Genomic DNA, 20,902 nt, shown 5'->3' with positions numbered 1-20,902 from the left:
CGGCACGACGTGATTCAGAACTCGGTTGAGACGGTCATAGTTCAGGAGCCAAAAAGGAGTTTTTATTGACTGTATAGGGCAAAACGCGGAACGTGGCCACGGTAAAAGAAAGTTGAATAGGGAGAGTCCACGATGACGCGAGGGAGCTTTAAAACTATGGCTGGGGAGCAAGGTTACGGTCCTCGATCAAGATCAAGGACTAAGAAGGGCCGAAGGAGGTTGATCGAATAAACAAATGGAGTGAAAGAGAGATTCAATATGAAGTGTGTGAATTGGAAAGAGGGGGTGGGTGAACGGGAAAGAGGGGAGACAGGTTCTGATGTCTCACGGCTTCCCCTCCATGCAAATAGTGATTTTTAAGTTTCTTCACTCAAAAGAAATCTGGCAAATGTATGCTATCCAAACACCTCGCTTGTAACATTGTATGTGTTATTATCGCAATTTTGAAAACTTACCCAAAGTCACGATGTTAGGGTGTAATTAAACATGTCCTTAATTGTAATTGTTCCAAAATGACAAAAAAACCCAAATTAAAAATTATGTTACTGCCAGTAAGCAGGGGTATATTAGGTATAATATATTATTGTCCATTTACTAATGTAAGTTGCACCGGTATAAAGGTCAAAAGCTCCCTATATATGTTTTGATAATGAGATGAACTCACCTTGTCATATATTTTAATAAGCAATAAAAGGCTCTTACAATTCCGAAAAACATATTGGGCAACGTGAGTTCCTCCCAATATCAAAACATGTCTGTGCTGACATACATACATACTTACATACATACATACATACTTACATATATATATATATATATATATATATATATATATATATATATATATAGACACACACACACACACACACACACATATATATATAGCTTTATTTACTGAATTATGATATAAGATTTTCGATTAAAATCCAAAAAAAATACTATTCTTTTAATGATTTTTGTCACCACAGCTGCAAGATTTTATAGCTAGTTTTGTGCATTTATTGTATTCATTTCTTATTTTTTCATAATTGTTGAGATTATACAAATTGTCCAATAGCCTCTAAATATCAGGTAATAGAAATTATTACGTGAATAATTTGGAAAGCTATAATGAAGTCTGTCAAGTTAGTTAAAGGACTGGCCTTGTATAATCCAAGTCAAAAGTTGGTACCCAGATTTCCACACTGCCTATCAGAACCCCAGTAATTGTACTACCCTTAGCAGAACAGCTGAGCAGCATAGTTGCCGGAAATACAGGAATCCCATTCACAAGGGTAAATAAAGAAAAAGATACAAAAACTGGAAAGACTAAGAAGTAACAACTACTAACTTTCCAATACCAGAAAATGGTTTTAACATGAAAAATTCCATTGTAATTTCTATCTGAACCATTACATAGAAAGATCTTTTTGAAAATATTAGATCATATTACCATTTCAAAAAAAAAACATTAGATCAAACTTATTTGCAAGCACTTTGAAGGGATCGAATTGTGTATTCTATATTACTTTCTGAGTAGTCCAGGATAAACAAATTTCCTTAGCACTCTCCTCGATGACTTAAGACATAAATATGGATGGAAGTTAACATTAAGATAAGCATGGCTTACCAGTTCAAGTCGCTTTTGGAGCTGCAATCTGTATGATCGGATTCTCCTTTCTTTGTATCCAGAGAGCACTATGACTTCAAATAAAGCTTTTCTTCCAAACTCCAGTAGTTTATCCATATCACCAAAAATATCAGAAGTTATCTTTTTCTAAGAGCACACAAATGAACAGGATAAGCATTAGTTTCTATGATGTAAATTGAACAAGTAATGGTAATAAAAATATCAGAAGTTATCTTTTTCAAAGAGCACACAAGTGAAAAATGCAACATAACAAGCAATAGTTTCTCTGATGTAAATTGAACAAGTGATGGTAATTAAATCAATCATTAGCACAGATTGCAAATTGTTAGGAATAAATTTTCTTATTCAGATGCTTTCCTTATTTATCTTATTACTATCTTATATTAGGTTTCCCTATTATGTTATTATTATCTCTACTGATTTCTGTTTCCTTATTTTTCTTTCCTTAATTTCTATATAATGTAGATTCTGTATGGCTATTGAGCAAGTAATAATCAAATTAAGTGCAGTTTGCATGTTGGAGGTTGAGTTTCCTCGAATTAACTCATTGGAGGCCTAAGTTTCCTCGAATTAACTCATTATTTTCCCTTTTTCTATCATCTTCTTCCCTATTTTCTTTTATGATAGAACAGTGTTCTATCAACTTGGTATCAGAGCGGTTTATTCGTGGATGCCGTTAAAAGAACGAGTTGGTATAAAAGATTTGAAGGCGTATTCTATGGCTACAGGAAACAATAATGGTTTGTCCTTAGAAGAGCAAACCTTGGAAGCGAAGTTGGAAGCGAAGTTGGCTGCGAAGTTCGATTTGAGATTCCAAGCTTTCGAAGAAAAAATAATAAAGATGGTGACTAATTAAGGGTCAAGATAGGAATCCATCCGTCTCTAGTTATTTCCGATGGATGGATTTCTATCTTGGCCGTCGGAAATAACTGGAGACGGATGGATTTCTATCTTGACCCTTAATTAGTCACCATCATCAAGGGTTGAGGCCACTCCAAGTGCAAACCGATCCCATCATGCCGTTCATTAAAGCTTCTTTGATGTATTTTTTTAGATTGATTCACGGAGGGTTTCAGGCGAGGATCCTTTCTATGGCGTTGGAAAGGTTGAGTGGCATGACAAATTTTTCAGAGTCGACGTTGTTGGACTCGAGAACGCTGATAATCATTAAACCCTTTCTTTTGTGGCTTTTTTGCTTTTTCTTCGATATAATTTCTTCCCCTCTTTTTTCTGCTTCGTCTTTTCTTTTTTATTGTGTAAGCCTTCTCGACGGTGCTTTCGCTAAACTCTTCACTTAGAGGCTCTCCTAACTTCACGCCAGGTGATTGTGCCATCACATGAGGAAGATCGAGATTTTGAGAAAGAAATTCTCTAAACATCTTTATTATTTTTTCTTCAAAAGCTTGGAATCTCAAATCGAACTTCGCAGCCAACTTCGCTTCCAACTTCACTTCCAAGGCTTGCTCTTTTAAGGACAAACCATTATTGTTTCCTGTAGCCATAGAATACGACTTCAAATCTTTGAGACCAACTCGTTCTTTTAATGGCATCCACGAATAAACCGCTCTGATACCAAGTTGATAGAACATCGTTCTATCATAAAAGAAAATAGGGAAGAAGATGATAGAAAAGGGGAAAATAATGAGTTAATTCGAGGAAACTCAGGCCTCCAATGAGTTAATACGAGGAAACTCGACCTCCAACATGCAAACTGCACTTAATTTAATTATTACTTGCTCAATAACCATACGGCATCTACATTATATAGAAATTAGGGAAAGAAAAATAAGGAAACAGAAATCAGCAGAGACAATAATATGATATTTTTATTACCATCACTTGTTCAATTTTCATCATAGAAACTAATGCTTATTCTGTTCATTTGTGTGCTCTTAGAAAAAGATAACTTCTGATATTTTTTGATGATATGGATAGACTACTGGAGTTTGGAAGAAAAGCTATATTTGTAGTTAGAGTGCTCTCTGGATACGAAGAATGGAGAATCCAATCATACAGATTGCAGCTCCAAAAGCGACTTGAACTGGTAAGCCATGCTTATCTTAATGTTAACTTCCATCCATATTTATGTCTTAAGTCATCGAGAAGAGTGCTAAGTCAATTTGTTTATCCTGGACTACTCAGAAAGTAATATAGAATATACAATTCGATCCCTTCAAAGTGCTTGCAAATAAGTTTGATCTATTTTTTATTTTTTTTGAAATGGTAATTTGATCTAATATTTTCAAACAGATCTTTCTATGTAATGGTTCAGATAGATATTACAATGGAAATTTTCATGTTAAAACCATTTTCTGGTATTGGAAAGTTAGTAGTTGTTACTTCTTAGTCTTTCAAGTTTCTGTATATTTTTCTTTATTTACCCTTGTGAATGGGATTCCTTGTATTTTCGGCAACTATGTTGCTCACCTACTCTACTAAGAGTAGTACAATTACTGCTGCTGATAGGCAGTGTGGAAATCTGGGTACCAACGTTTGACTTGGATTATACATGGTCAGTCCTTTAACTAACTTGACATACTTCATTATAGCTTTCCAAATTATTCAAGTAATAATTTCTATTACCTGATATTTAGAGGCTATTGGACAATTTGTATAATCTCAACAATTATGAATTGCCCAATAACTTTTTCGGAATTGTAATAGCCTTTTACTGTTTATTAAAATATATGACATGGTGAGTTCATCTCATTATCAAAACATATATAGGGAGCTTTTGACCTTTTTACATGTGCAGCTTACATTAGTAAATGGACAATAATATCTTATACCTAATATACCCCTGCTTACTGGCAATAACATAATTTTTAATTTGGGTTTTTTTGTCATTTTGGAACAATTACAATTAAGGACATGTTTGGTTACACCCTAACATCGTGATTTTGGGTAAGTTTTCAAAATTGCGATAATAACACGTACAATGTTACAAATGAGGTGTTTGGATAACATACATTTGCCAGATTTCTTTTGAGAGAAGAAACTTAAAAATCACTATTTGCATGGAGGGGAAGCCGTGAGACATCTGAACCTGTCTCCCCTCTTTCCCGTGCACCGACCCCCTCTTTCCAATTCACACACTTCATATTGAATCTCTCTTTCACTCCATATGTTTATTCAATCAACCTCCTTTGGCCCTTCTTAGTCCTTGATCTTCATCGAGGGCCGTAACCTTGCTCCCCAACCATAGTTTTAAAACTCCCTCGCGTCATCGTGGACTCTCCCGATTCAACTTCCTTTTACCTTGGCCACGTTCCGCGTTTTGCCCTATAGAGTCAATAAAAACTCCTTTTGACTCCTGAACTATGACCGTGTCAATCGAGTGCTCAAGCATGTCGTGCCGAGTCAACTAGGATTTTCTTCAGCCGCGTTTCACGCCGCTTCCGCATTTTTAAACACTGTCACCAGCAGCAACATTTCTACATTTCCTTAGCTTCATGGTCCAGTCAGGTTTGAGCTGAGAACAAGCATGGTGAGAAGTTAAATGGCTGGGATTGAAGGGTGCTTCTGGGTTTGGGTTTCCCGTAATCTATCTTGATAGGAGTAATTTCTTCTTTGGTTTTGACTGCTTCTACATGTGTTTGGTCGTTTGCTGCTTTGTTGCATCCTTTGATTGTCTTTTCCCTTCACTTCGTTGAGTCAAAGGATGCTGAAAATGAATAGAGAGATGGTGGTGGTTTGGAGGTCGGAAAGGGGAGCTTCGGCATCTCGTTGCACACTGAGAGCATCTGCTTTTTTTTTTCAAAGGCAAGAGCATCTCCTTCTATCTTACTCTCTTTAAAATGATAACTTGAGAAAACTAAGCCGAGCTCGCTAATATGACATTAAGGTCATTTCGCGGGCATTAACCCTAGATTGGCTCGGATCCTAGGATCGTACTTTTTTGGAATGGCATCCTAGAATCATACTTAATGGATTTTTGCAGTTTTCCAATTTAGTTGCTTGCAGATGGATGATTGTGAGAAGATCCAAACTAAAATCAATTGTAAGTGTCAATATTTGAGTAGTGAGATGTGTATGTAATTGGGATTATTGATCTTGTAGATCATCATGAGGCCACCCACATGGTCTTGTTCTCATACAGAATGAACATCCTATCCATGAGACTAAGACCTAGATAGATCAACACTTATGTGTCTCTACACGGAAACCTAAGAAAAACCTAATAGATCAGGGGGCTAAGATAATCTGATGATCCAGGTGGATTGTTGTCTAAAAGTCGGCCCAATTGGAGGCGTCACACGTAGCGGCAAAACCATGAGGCTGGCAGGTGTCGTTTTGGCCATGGGTGATGTGGCATGTTTTGGCATCCTGTGTGGTGACTAAGCTGCTGATTTGACAATGACATGGCAAGAGATAAGCTTCACAACTAGTTTTGGATTATGGTTATCTCGTTAGCTAGTAAGATTGAAAATGGCAGCAAAGAGTAGTTTTTCCAAAACTTTGGAAACTACCTAGGCCGATGCCACGTAAAAAGGGCCAGTTCTATCAGATTTTGGGTGAACTCGCAATGAATGTACCTAGGTAACTCTTGCCTATTAGAATCTAATTTCTTATTTGTGTTATGGAACTTTATCGTATGCTTTGGGGTGGGGGGGATGGTTAAGCTCTACTTAGGCCTTATGTGACATTTTTTTTTCATCTCTTTATTCAGTATAACAGGAAACTAGGCAGCTCTTGCTCATTTGAAACCCTACTTAATGTGTTATATGAGTTTTATGAATTTTATCTTATGCTAGGAGTAGAGTTTTTATCTCTACTTGAGCCTTAAGCTACATTTGTTATATTTTTGTTCAATATAACAGGAAAATTATTTATCTCTTCACACAAGGAGACTTTACTTATAAATTGTCTGTCATTATACTACAATAGTAAAGACTCTGCATCAAATGAATTGGATATGCCTTTACTAAATGTTTATGTAATGGGAGATTAAAATTTATAATGGTTGCACGCCATTTATGTATGAGTCACTTCAACTTCTGTTTTTCAGGCAATTTTATTTATTGTTTTGTTTGGTTATTCTCTTGAAACTTTCTATCACCATTCATTTGGTAACTAAGATTAGTTCTTTAACTGTGCTGCTGCTTGTCAGAGTGTAAATATTAATTTGTGGTGTAAATTATTTTTTTCGTTCAGTTAGGCACAACAAAGGAAGGCCGCTTTGAGAAAGTTACCAGAACAAGCTATTTTATCAGAGGTTCGCCGCATGGTTGAGGAGATGGAAACACTAAATAAGAAACTAGAAGAAACAGTAAGTCCTATTGCCCAAGCAAGCAATATTATTTGCTAAAACAAATAGAGCACCTGAATAATGTCACTTTGCAACTACTATGACGTTAATTTTGCAGCCATATATACCAACCAGTAACCAGTGTGTTTCTTGGATTCGAATCTGCTTGTCGGGATCTGACATGGATTCAAGGTGTCAGATTTGGCAAATCCCAAAAAGTAAGATTTGAGGATTCTGGAATGTTTATTAAATAAAAAATAAAAATTTAATACACACACACACATAGGGCGAGCCTTGGCGCAATGGTAAGGTTGCTCCATTTTGACTTGGATGTCACGGGTTCGAGCCACAGAAACAGCCTATCTGCAAAGCAGGGGTAAGGCTGTGTACATCTAGCCCTCCCCAAACCTTGCAATGGCGGGAGCCTCGTGCACCGGGCCGCCCTTATATATATATATATATATATATATATATATATATATATATATATATATATAGAGAGAGAGAGAGAGAGAGAGAGAGAGAGGAAACTGTTGGTGCGCTTAAGCGCCCAATCACATGGGTCCCACATTTTCTGTGGTGATCCAAACCATTCATTTCCAAGGTCCTATCGTAGATAGGGGGTGTACCAAAAATCAGCTCCATAGGATCATCCTAACCCCTCCATTTGTGGAAGACAAAACTGGGCATATTTGTGGATGGGTTAGGATGATTCTCCAAAAATGGATGGGTTAGGATGATTCTATGGAGCTGATTTTTGGTACACCCCCCATCTATGTAAGGACCTTGCAAATGAATGGTTTGGATCACCACAAAAAATGTAGGACCCATGTGATTGGGCGCTTAAGCGCACCATAAGCTTGGTGAGCTTAAGCGCACCAACAGTTTCCTCATATATATATATATATGAGGAAAGTGTCTCTAGTCTCTCCCCTAGATAAGCTTATCTACTCCTCCCTTTAAAAAAACACAGTGGGCCCACGCTGTTTGGATGATCCAAAGCATTCATTTGATAGGTCCTAACATAGATAGGGTGTGCCCAAAAAATCAGCACCAAAGGGTCATCCTAGAACTTCATTTTGTTGGGCACACCGTGTCCAAAATGGACGCATATAAACGTGTGGAAGTTTATATGTGTCCATTCTGGGTACCACAAGGCACCACAAAACAAAGTTCTAGGATGACCCTTTGGTGCTGATTTTTTGGGCACACCCTATCTATGTTAGGACCTATCAAATGAATGCTTTGGATCATCCAAACAGAGTGGACCCACTGTGTTTTTTTAAAGGGAGGAGTAGATAAGCTTATCTAGGGGAGAGACTAGAGACACTTTTATATATATATATATATTCTGTGTGTGTGTGTGTGTGAAAATTTTGATCTAACATTTGTCCGTGAAATTTGAGCAACAATAATTGTCAACATACCTCACAAATCTCACAAATCGTAATTGTGTACTTTCTTTGAGCAACATACTATTGAAATTAATACAAAAATTCCATTTTAAGAAGTACCACCCATCAGTAAACCATGCAAACTAGAAAGAAAGTTGTAGAATCTACGTGAAATGCCAAAATGTGCACCGGATATGATATGGTTAATAATGAACTACAATACCGAGAGAGAGAGAGAGAGAGAGAGAGAGAGAGAGAGAATTACGTGGATCGTCTCCTCATCTGTCATGGTAAAAAGGGCATGACTTCCCATCATGGCAATGATTTTCCGTCACAGCAATGAAGCTAGGGATTTATCGATAGTGAGAGACAAGGTGTTTGGTGGTGATTGAAGGTCAAGGGTCGAGTGTCGAGCAACATGAGATTTCCCATCACAAGGGGCGGATTTCTAGTTACAAGGACGAAGCTAGGGATTTTCTATTAGCGAGGTATAGCAAGAAAAGGTGCGTAGTTCTTGAGGATCAAGGGCCAGGCACAAAATTAATACGATTGAAATTCGACTTTAAGAAGTACTTGGCATTATTTGTTAGCGAGGTATCAAGAAAAGGTGCGTAGTTCTTGAGGATCAAGGGCCAGGCACGGACTTAATACGGTTGAAATTTGACTTTAAGAAGTACGTGGATTGTCTCCTCCTCCTTTGTCACAGTAACAAGGGGCATGATTTCCGATCATGGCAACAAGTGGTGGGATTTTCCGTCACAACGATGAAGCTGGGGATTTCTCGATAGCAAGAGACAAGGTGTTCGGTGGTGGTTGAAGGTCAAGGGTCGAGTGTCTAGCAACATGAGATTTCCCATCACAAGGGGTGGATTTCCAGTTACGAGGAAGAAGCTACGGATTTTCTGTTAGCAAGGTATATCAAGAAAAGGTGTGTAGTTCTTGAGGATCAAGGGCCAGGCATGAAATTGATGGGGAGAGGGGAGAGGGGGGGGAGGGAGGGCGTGGGGGGTTGGGTCGAGAGTTGAAGAAGAAGGGGGGAATGTGGGTGTCGATATTCTAGGGTTGAGGCGCTTAAGAGAGGACGGGTTGTGCCTTTATAAAAAATTTTAAGAAAAAACACATTTAAAGGGTATCCAGGATTCACATTTTCAGAGACAATGATGTGTCGGATTCACCCAAAAAATAGGATTCGTGTGGGATACAGCTACAATACGAATCTGGTTGTGTCCCATGCGAATCCAGATCCAATTCGTCTGTCGAAACTTGTTTGAATTGTGTTACAATCAATGGGATCTAGTCTTAAGGGCTTCCTATATTACGGTAGACCTACTATTTTCGAGTAGTTTCTATTTTGGATCACTTTCTATTTTGGGCCACTTTATATTTTGGGAACCTTCTATTTTGATGTTGTTTCCATTTTTGGTATCCTAGATGTGGGGGCCGTCCACATCAGTCACGGCCTACATCTCGCCATAATCTACACATGTGTCATACCTTGACCCATTCAAATAGTGGTCACAAAGGGGACCCACGACTTAATTAAATCTAACTTCCATATAAATAAGAGAGCTAACTCAATGATTCTAGAGGTGAGATGCAAATCAAGTCCCACATACCTTTTCCAATAGAGGGCTCGTGGCTACTCGACCACTTGCCACTCTTCCACCTAAGAGTACAACCAAGAGACCACCTATTGGCAAGTCGAGTGCGGGCCGTGGACTTTTAGGACCGAAACCACAAAATACCACGATCAAATGTTTTAGATGTGACAAATCTAGTCACTGATAATCAGATTGTCCATGGCGGACGTTCAATCCTCATAACACCTTGGCAGAACAAGTAGAATGTGAGTGTGAGAGTGATACGGCCCCCCTTGGTACGATGAAACCAACCTTGATGGGGACAATGACACTACTGTTTGCGTTATTCACCGGGCCATGATATCCCCTACTGTGTTGAAGTCAGATCAATGGTTGCAAAGCAATATCTTTCTTGCCATGTGTAAATTAGAAGGAAAACTTTGCACCATTATCATAGGTAGTTCAAGTACGGACATGGTCGGTCAGTTGAAATTGAAGACTGGGAAGTTAACTCGACCATACAACATCGCATAGTTTAAGGATGGAGTCGTCATGATACGGCTTGTGAACATGTCCATCGAAAATGCTTAAAAAGATGTAGTTTGGTGCGACGATTCTCCAGTAGAGATGTCATATATTGACAGGCCGCCCCTCGCATTATGATTGAAAGAACACTCATGACAGGGAGAAGATTACGTAAAAATTACGTACTCTTTCGTGAAGGATGGCAGACACATAAGGGTAAATCCCGTAAATTATGCTCCTAAGCCGTCAGGGATAGTCAACACCCTGTGTGTTAACGAAAAATGTGCTACAATCAATGTTAACGAAAAATGTGCTACAATCAATGGAAAGAAATTGACAATATTCCTGAACCGATCTAAGTTCGAGGACGCGTGCAGAGAAAAGAAGACCATTTTAATCCTCATAAGCAAAGAAGAGACCGAACCTATCCCTTCCAAGATACAACAGCTTCTGAAGGAGTTTCACGATCTTATTCTTGACGATCTTCATGATGGACTCTCTCCTCTACGTGATATACAACATTGCATCGATCACATCCCATCCTTTAGTCTAGCATACTTATCCTATTACCATATGAGCGCTACCGAGCATGAGGAGTTGCAGAGTTGCATCGGTATGTCCTAGACTTATTGAAGGAGGTTTGCATCCACCATCAATAAAATTGATGTTAAAGTAAAGGTTTACCATACCTAGAAACTTTTTTTTTTGAAATGGTTCCCATACCTAGACTTGTTGACATACTAAATATGTTGAATGACACATGCCTGTTCTCCAAGATAGTTCTGTAATGTGTGAATCATCAAATTAGAGTAAAATTGGGGGATGAATGGAAGATCGCCTTCAAGAGTCGCGAGAGTTTATACGAGTGGTTGTTCATGCTCTTTGTAAGCTAGTAGAACTCCTTAGTGTTTTCATTCAAACGAACATCTCTTTGACATAAAATTGAAAGCTTAGAAAATAGTTTGATGATAATTAGGTGGTATAAATTTCTCTGGTACTTATGATTTCATATTGAACTTCTTAGTGTTTTCATTCAAACAAAAATCTCTTTGACATAAAATTTAAAGCTTAGAAAATAGTTTGATGATAATTAGGTATTTCTCTGGTACTTATGATTTCATATTCTCCCAACTAATTATCCTTGGTTTTTAAGTTATTCCCACCAAGCTGAGGTATAACCTTTCAATTTGTTGGAAACTAACTTCACTTTATGGCCTTTGGGAATATCTTTATAATAAAAACCGGGTCTAAATTGTTCACCCAATCGATGAACTCTTTGAGATCTATTTTCCATAGAACTCTATACGACTTCGGTTCACACTAGAAAGTGCTTCGAAAGGTGTGACCAGGTGCACGGAGCCGGAGCCTGGCATGTTCGCCAGTTGGGCCGAGTGTTGTTCGTTCATACCTTCGGTTGGGTAACCTCCCTCATCATGTGGCTCTTCATGCAGAGCTTTTTTTTACTGAAAGGAAAAGAAAGACTTCATTCTGAGTTTGATCATAAAAAGGGTTGAACTCTCCTTCTGACTCATCACCAATGTCATAATGTAGTGAAAGTTCTTGCCATGCATGCCATTGGGTGAGTTCTACCTGCCTTCGCCGATTCTCAATTTCCTCACCAGGTTATCAAGTGGTGGGTTTTCCCTTGCAAAACCATGTTGACATCCTCTCTTATTGATCATGAGATTTCAGAATCACAATCTTCCCAAGAAGAAACGACTATGCCCTGATGCTAAATCATGCAAGTTAGAAGCTATCCGAATATGGATAACTAAAACGTGAGTAAAAAATGGAACATACCAAAAAAAGGTGAAGGGGATAGTGAGAATCACAATGTTAACGACATAATATCATTGAATATAACCCAAAAATTGAAGGGAATATAATCGTCCACTCTATATTCCTTCAATGTACAAGCTTCAAAATATTAAAAATAATATATAAACCTTGCCTTTCATGAACCAGTCCTTAGCTAATAAAGGAAAGCATTCAAGACCTGAAACAACTTAGAAAACATAGGAAGAGATGAAAAATTAAAGGTATGCAACATAGGAACAACCTACATTGCATGGAGAATTGAAATACCAAACGCATTCAACCTGTTAACAGTCTGCGATGGTTGGAGAAATGTAAAACATGATTCCAATGCAGTAAACCATTGAAAAATTCAATTCTCTATCCATTGGGGTTCCCAACTTGTGGTCAAAGGCTATTAGCCATCATTCTTTTCTTTATAAAAAATGCCTCCTTTCTTATCTTGATTGCCTTGTCATTTCCCATTATATCACTTTTTGGCATGGTAAATGATGAAAAGTCCCATCCCTGTTAGGTTGTGCACCTTTCTTGTTGAGTTCATTTCTTTGTCTGCATCAACACTCTTGCAATGTAAGAAAACAATGGAAATGAAGGAAGTTTAGAGATCCACAAACCATCAGAGTATGGTAGAAGCCCCTTAGTATCTTATCTTCACCATAATACCCGACATAACTTATCATTGAATCAAGTTTGTCAACATTAACATGATCCAAGAGAGGAGAAACTACAAGCAGCCAAATGGATCAAGTTGCATACATTTTCACAAAGGCCTTATTGCACACCTTCATCATATCTTAGTAGACAAATTGAACAAGTTCCAAGGAACAGTTCGACTTGAGAGAGAGTGTTGACGTGGTCTTAAGATCAGGGTTGTTTTGGTTATTATAACGCATGCATATAAATGACTTGTTTGGAGTTAGTTTGATGGATGAAAAACCTGAGTTTAGACTCCTCCCCATGTATTTCCTCTCTTCTCACTTCTCCCTCATCGTCTCGTAATCTTATATATTTGTGGGAATTGATAAAGTTACCATTTTCAGAAAAGGGAGCCCCTTAAGGCCAAGTTAAACCTTCCATAATGTATATATATATACCAAGCTTATTGTATATATAAAAATGTATCAAGCTTAATGTTAAACCTTCCATAATGTATATATATATATATATATATATATATATATATATATATATATACATATGAGGAAACTGTTTTAAGCTTACCAAACTTATGGTGAGCTAGCTTACCCAATCACATGGGTCTCACATTTTGGGGAGTGATCCAAACCATTCATTTGCAAGGCCTTATCATAGAGAGGGGATGTACCAAAAATCAGCTCCATAGGATCATCCTAACCCCTCCATTTGTGGAGGACAAAAATGGGGCAGATTTGTGTCTGTCCATTTTTGTCCTCCACAAATGGAGGGGTTAGGATGATCCTATGGAGCTGATTTTTGGTACACCCCCCATCTATGTAAGGGACTTTCAAATGAATGGTTTGGATCATCCTAACAAAGTGGGCCCCCATGTGATTGGCCAAGCTAGCTCACCATAAGTTTGGTGAGCTTAAGCTCACCAACAGTTTCCTCTATATATATATATATACCAAGCTTATTGTATATATCTATACCAAGCTTATTATAATGTATATATAATAAGCTTATTTTTGCCCTCCACTTTTGGAGGGGTTAGGATGATTCAATGGAGCTGATTTTTAGTACACACCCTATCTATGATGGGGCCTTACAAATGAATGGTTTGGATCACCACAAAAAATGTGGGACCCATGTGTTTGGGCCCTCAAACTCATATAAGCTATATGAGCTTCAAGCTCACAATCATTTTCCTCATATATATATATAGGCGATAGTATCCCCCCCCCCCCCCCCTCTAACGTGATTTGGCATCAAAAAGAGTTAAACTTACCCACTGTTCACATTACAAGGGGGGTGAATGCGTACTACAGGGGATATATATATATATATATATATCCCCTGTAGTACGTGAGAGAGAGGAAACTGTTGGTGTGCTTAAGCTCACCAAGCTTATGGTGCGCTTAAGTACCCAATCACATGGGTCCCACATTTTCTGTGGTGATCCAAACCATTCATTTGCAAGGTCCTATCGTAGATAGGGGGTGTACAAAAAATCAGCTCCATAGGATCATCCTAACCCCTCCATTTGTGGAGGACAAAACTGGGCAGATTTGTGGATGGGTTGGGATGATTCTCCAAAAATAGATGGGTTAGGATGATTCTATGGAGCTGATTTTTCGTACACCCCCCATCTATGTAAGGACCTTGCAAATGAATGGTTTGGATCACCACAGAAAATGTGGGACCCATGTGATTGGGCGCTTAAGCGCACCATAAGCTTGGTGAGCTTAAGCGCATCAACAGTTTCCTCATATATATCTAATACTATATAGTAGAAGAGAAAATAAGAGAATTTTTTGTAGAATTACACATCACTTTTTTTTACTTTTTTTAACAAAGGCACCCATTCAACACACATATTTTCAATCCTACCCCCCTCCTTTATGCTTTTTTAATAAAAAATCTATGGGGTGATCTTAACCATCCGATTTAAGAGGAACAACATATTATGGAAACCTCTATAAGATTGGAAGGCTAGGAACAGCCTATGGAAATGATTTTTGGGGCACAACCTATTTATGTTGTGTTCCATCACATGGGATGGTTTAGATCAACTTGTGATGTGGTCCATACAGTTCTTTGTCGGCCCATACATTGCACGGGGTTTTTTACTAGTATATATATATATATATATATATATATATGATCTAGGTCAATGACCACGAGTCATGGGATTAGAATTTTTTTAGTCTACTGATACAAAGAAAATAGCGCAAATGTATCCATAACCATAGGCACTGCACAATTCTCAAGTAGGTGCATTACCCATGTAGAATTTAGTAACTGCAGCACATTGGAGCTCCAAAACTAGCATTATAACTTGGGAAACACTTGAGTATAAGAAAGTAGAATTTCCTCTGGTTCTCAAGAGTATATGATAAGTAAAATGTCAATGAGTTGTTGGCAGATGGCCCACATTTCCACAATGAAGAGCATACATATATCATGGAACAGCTTACACTGCTCCGTATGCTGGTGCTGTGTGCATATGTGATGCCTTTCTAATCCACGGCTCAAAAGTGTTATTAAGAAGTAAACAAATAAGAAAAGTTACCATATGATCGAGATTTGAGATAGTGCTCGACTGAGCAACACATTAGATTTCTTCAACGTCCCCTTCTGCATAAGCTGACAGCAGTTTGGAAGCACAGTGGCTCTGGTCACTACTGAGAAAAGCATCAATCCTGCAATGTCGAGCAAGTAAACTAAGCTTGAGTTTTCTTTGATGTAAAACTCTGGGACGTAGACAGAATTGGTTCAGAAAAGTATGAGACCACGTGTACATAATATTAAAGATAAACACGCAAGACTTCTCTTGCTCGTGGGACCCCACACATGGGCCACCACAATACAATAAGGCAAGAGCAGTCCCACAGCAAATGGATGATCCTATCTCTCAATCAAAAAGGGGTCTTTTCAGGCAATTCCCAATAAATTTCAATTGTTAATATTTACAGGCCTTGATCGAGTACATAGGTTCTCCGTTTAGCATGGAACTAGTCTAGCATATACGTATCCGTGTCCAACTATATCAATGGTGTCCAACAATATAAATGGCCAGAATCACCTCACACATCAATGAGTACATAGGGTCATGGGCAAGAAAGAAAAATCTTGCTTGTTGGAGTAACGCTAGCATTACTCTTAAAGATAATAATGACATGAAAAGTTTTCAAAGCAATTATGAATATTATATTAATATATTAATTATGGATTATAATAAAAATAAAATAAATCAGGAATCTATATCCAAGTCTAGCCATACCAATAGTAGGAAAAGTACAAAACTCACTGAGAACAATCATTGTGGCGCACTTCTGTGCTTGCTTAAAATCATGTGCATAAGGGTACACTATAATTGCACTCAGATATGCCTGCATCCAAAATAATGATAGTAAAACAAATGCATGAGCAGGGTATAGAGTTTTGGAATTTGATTATTCTCGGATGATTTAGATTGACACAATCATGTGCTTAAATAAGCACTTACAGATAAGTATAAGTAGATAATGATAATATGAAGATCATCCTCATCCTAATCCTAATCAAGCAGCATTGCTAATCCAACCCAACTACCTTATGCATGTAGATCTCATAGATATTCTCTAACACAGGGAACCACAATGTTTTGAATACTGTAGTGGAAAGAGAGAAATCATGTTTATGCACAAAAGTTTCACATATTTGTAATCGAAAAATAGCAGTTAAATCATCCAAATTAATTGAATATACATAAGAAAAAGATCTTAATTTGGTGACTCACAGGGGTCATATATTTCTAAGAGCTTCTTGAGAATAAAAGGAAAAGCCCCTTTATCTTGTGTTGGATTCACAGGTTACACATTTGGTGCTTAGTAACTTCTGAATTTATTGAATCCTTGTAAGAAACATCCAAATCAGAAAAAAATAATACTGAGTTTGTCCCAGATTACATATTGTTGATCGACTTCTCTATCCACTGTTTGATCTGCAGGAGTTGCACATCTATCACACTCTGACCTGCTATCATTAAACAGACGGTAGTAATTGCAAACTAAACGTATGGACGTAGCACTGTCTGGTCCCAATTCTCTTAATGCTTAATATGCCATTAATATTTATAAGCATGGTGCACAACTGAAATTTATCAGGAATTTCGAAAGGTAGGCTAACAGTGAACATATGTATCAACATTTTATTTGGATTCACAAGGTTTCATCTTCAATAGCTCCAAAGATTTATCGGATCTCCTCATCACAGGGGCGGAAGGGCACTCAAACAATTTAGGCGTTTGATTTTAAGCTGATGGGGTCAGGGGCTTTGTATGTAGATCTTAAATTGTAATCTTTCTTGGGGACATCTTGTCCCCTGCTGATGTACAACTTAAGATTTGGAATAAAATTGTTAATTTCTCAAAAAAAAAAAAAAAAGACTTATAAGAGTTTGCAGAATTGAATGAAAACTCCAAGACACAGGTGCACACAGACATGCCCTGACAATCATGAAGGTATCGATGTCATTGGGTATCATATACCGGTCACTTGAATGCGTCACCTAGATTTGTCGGCTTGTGCCTTGGGCAAGGGGACCTACTATGATTAGCTAACATTTACTACAATTAATAATTTCAGAAACATAATAAATATTTGAGATGAAAAATAAAGAAAAATAACTAAATCGCTATGTGAAATTAACTGAATGCAAATCAATACCAATCAAATGAGTAAGCATATCTTTTGTAGGCATTGTCAATGTTTTAAATGATAGAAACATGGTTTCTGGGAGATAACAACTGTTTGCTACTGTCTAATTAACATAGCTACAGGTATATGCGAGGATTAGATGGAGGAGAAAATTAGAATGAATAATTGAGCACCTTGCATTGACTGTTGACAGCTTTGCACTGATCCGCGGCTAAGCCCCACCTCAATAGAAAAGTTGCATCATCAGTATACCTATAACAAGCACACCAGGCAAACAAATCATAAACTGATTAACAAACCAAATTAATTACCAAACACCTTCTAACAGTAGTCCAGGATAGTGTCGCTTTTCTATATTTCACAACCTATTGAAGAAGCATGCTAGAAGCTCTTCAACATTATCAATAGGTAAAAATATTTCTTAGAGAGAGAGAGAGAGAGGGAGGGGAACTAAAATCCTGGGTTTGAGGATAGGTTATTTCTTGTGATTTGATGTAGTGTGTTTATTGGTTGTTTGGCTAGTCATAAAAGGACATAATCTGGTTATAGGTTTGTGCAAATCATTGGATTTTTGGGCAATCTGCAACCCTTCCCTCTCATTTGTGGCTTTATCCAGTCCCATTTTGGGCAAGCCGAAATAATGAAGCTATTCTCTAGCGGACATAGGCATACTGTCAAACCATTTAAATCTAGTCTTCTTGCCTTGTGTGATTGTGTTTCTTGCATCTTCTCATTGCTTGCTGCAAATCGTGTTTGATCCTTATTTGAGAATTTATTTTGGACGATCCTTCCTATTGTTGTTCGGAAAGGTTAACATTCTTGCATTGCCCATCCAGTTTCTCAATTTGTGCCATAGTCATCAATCTCTGAAATTTCATAAGTTTGCCCACCGCTTCTGTTTTTTGTTCCTAATTCTCATATTCAAGTCATTCACCACTGGGTTGGCAGGGATAATGGAAGAATAAATGTCTACGCTCTATGATAATGATACGTAGAAATTGTTAGATTTACCTACAGCGAAACAAGTTGTTAATTGTAGATGGATGTACATCGTAAAATATCTTCTAAATGATTCAGCTAATCGTCTTAAGGCTCGACTTATGGCTAAAGATTACTCTCAAGCCTATAGTATTCACTATATGGAAACGTTTTCACCTGTTGCTAAGCTTCTATTTGTATTATTATTATTATTATTATTTTGAACAGTAGCTCTATTCATATTATTATTTCTCTTTCTACTAATATCCACTGGCCCCTACTTAAGTTAAAGGTTAAAATGTGTATTTTCATGGAGATTTAAAATAAATATTTATGGAACAACCATCTGGGTTTGTGAGTTGTTGCTCAAAGGGAATCAAATAAGCTATGTAGACTGAAGTCAATCTGTGGCTTGGTTTAATATCCACATGCTTGGTTCTAGAAATTCAGCAAGTGTTGGTTGCTTATGGGATGAAAAGAAACAAGATAGATCATTCAGTTCTTGGTAAACGAAGTATGGGATTATTGTTTAGTGCTCTATGTTGATCGCATTAAAGAAACTGGATTTCTAACATTAACTTCTATACCATATAAGTTAAGATGAAGTCATAAATTGAATTTCCTTACCTCTCAAGTTTAAGGTAAACACTTGTGGCAGCACAATATAAGTCAAACGCCATTTGGTCCTTCCCATCCTCTTCTAGAATGACACAAGCATCAGTGTACATGCGAACAGCTTCATCAGGATTGGTATCTTCAAGGACACTACAGTAAATAATAAAATGTTGATGAAACAATTTTCTGAAGACATATAGGAGCATGGTTTGGAATTTCAGGCCGAAATTTTGGCTAGAGCTGACACGGAAAGTACATGAATCCGAAATTTCGGCGAAATTTCCATCAAAATGTCTGAAATTTCCACCGAAATCTTGTAAAATACCGAAATTGTTTTTCAAAATTTTACATGATTTCGCCCGAAACTGAAACCAAGATTTAAAACCTTGTATAAGAGTAGAGGAATGTAAGAAGCCAGGTACAGACCGAGCACCCTTTCCAAGAGCGTCCGATGCAGGCTGTGATCTCCCACACTCAATGTACAACTCGGATGATCTTCTGTAAAGGTCAGTAACTTCATTCCAGCTGCCAAGTTCCTTTGCTAGAGAAGCAGCAGACTCCATATGCTTGGCAGCATCCAAAGGTCTATCAAAATCAGAAAGGAAAACTTCAAACTAATTACTCAAAACATGCAAGCACACATACCAAGTATAAAACCAAGTAAATCAAAGCAAAAGAGAATACGATGAAAGCATCTCCTGCCCTTTTGAGGCCTTCTCAAATGCCATTTTAGCATTTTCATTATCTTTTGCAAGCCTGAATGCAAGAGCTTCAACAAAAGTAGAAGCATTTATGAGTAAAACCCAACAAATCATAGTAAAACACTTGAAATACCCCAAACCGTCCAAAAGTGGGGATGTTTGGAGGAGAGGGTATTTTTGTCCCAAAATATAAAATATTAGAATATTAATTAAAGTGAATTAGAAATAGTTAGTTTCCCAATTGGAATGAGTTAGGGTTTCCAAAAGCCTGCTAAGTTAGGACTCTTAAAAGCAAGAGTCTATAAATAACTCTTAAGCTACAGATTTTGGAACTCTAAACCATAAGAGAAATTGTGTGGGAGCTTTTGGGAGAGAAGAACGAAGAAAAGTTCTGGGAATTCATCTTCCAAGAGGTATGTAGATAATATAATTTCGGTTTATTTTTCTTCCTAAAGAGAGTAAAATCTCTCAAGAATAAAGATAATAGTGTAATCATGGTGACTAAATCCATCCTTGCGTTCTTCGATTGAAGAACCATTGATTAGGGTTGAGGAAATTGGGTTTTCTCCGAAGATCTTCTCACTCTTCCGCGTTAGATGCCCTAATCAAGTGGGTAGGATTAATAAATAGGTTATTAAGATGTTTAGTATGTTTAAGGGAAGAAGAAAGATGGATTTTCGGGTAGAAATCCAGAAGGAATTGGTTATTTTATGAGTTTTGATCGGAAAAACTAGTTTTTCTAATGGCAGTCGACTGGTCGGGCCTATCGACTGGTGCGGCAAAACTGTGTTTTGGCCGACAAATAGTAGTTGAGGGGCAGTTGACTAGTCGGGCAAGTCGACTGGAGCGCCAATACTGTTTTATTGTTTAAAAACAGTCATCAAGGGTCAGTCGACTGCCAATGACTTAAAATTTTTAATTATTTTGGGAGTTTCCCAAATTATTTGAGAGCGCGGATCTGCCCGGGGAGACTTAGGTATTAATCTGAAGTATTGATTAAGGGTTAATATGGACTGTAGGGAATACTACACAGTAATCGAAGGAGTTACTTCGTGGGAGACAAATCAGACGAGTACCACA

General features: G+C 37.6%; 1 pseudogene; it reads right to left on the bottom strand.

Annotated features, from left to right (window-relative positions):
- Positions 1-10,770: 10,770 nt before the first annotated feature.
- On the bottom strand, positions 10,771-19,936 carry LOC143883066 (gamma-soluble NSF attachment protein-like; annotated as a pseudogene).
- Between the last annotated feature and the right edge of the window lie 966 nt (positions 19,937-20,902).

This window comes from Tasmannia lanceolata, unplaced genomic scaffold, assembly GCF_043159265.1.
Source record: "Tasmannia lanceolata isolate RefF3 unplaced genomic scaffold, GAP_Taslan_0.1 ptg000008l, whole genome shotgun sequence".
NCBI lineage: Eukaryota > Viridiplantae > Streptophyta > Magnoliopsida > Canellales > Winteraceae > Tasmannia > Tasmannia lanceolata.
This window is presented reverse-complemented; position numbering and strand designations above follow the sequence as displayed.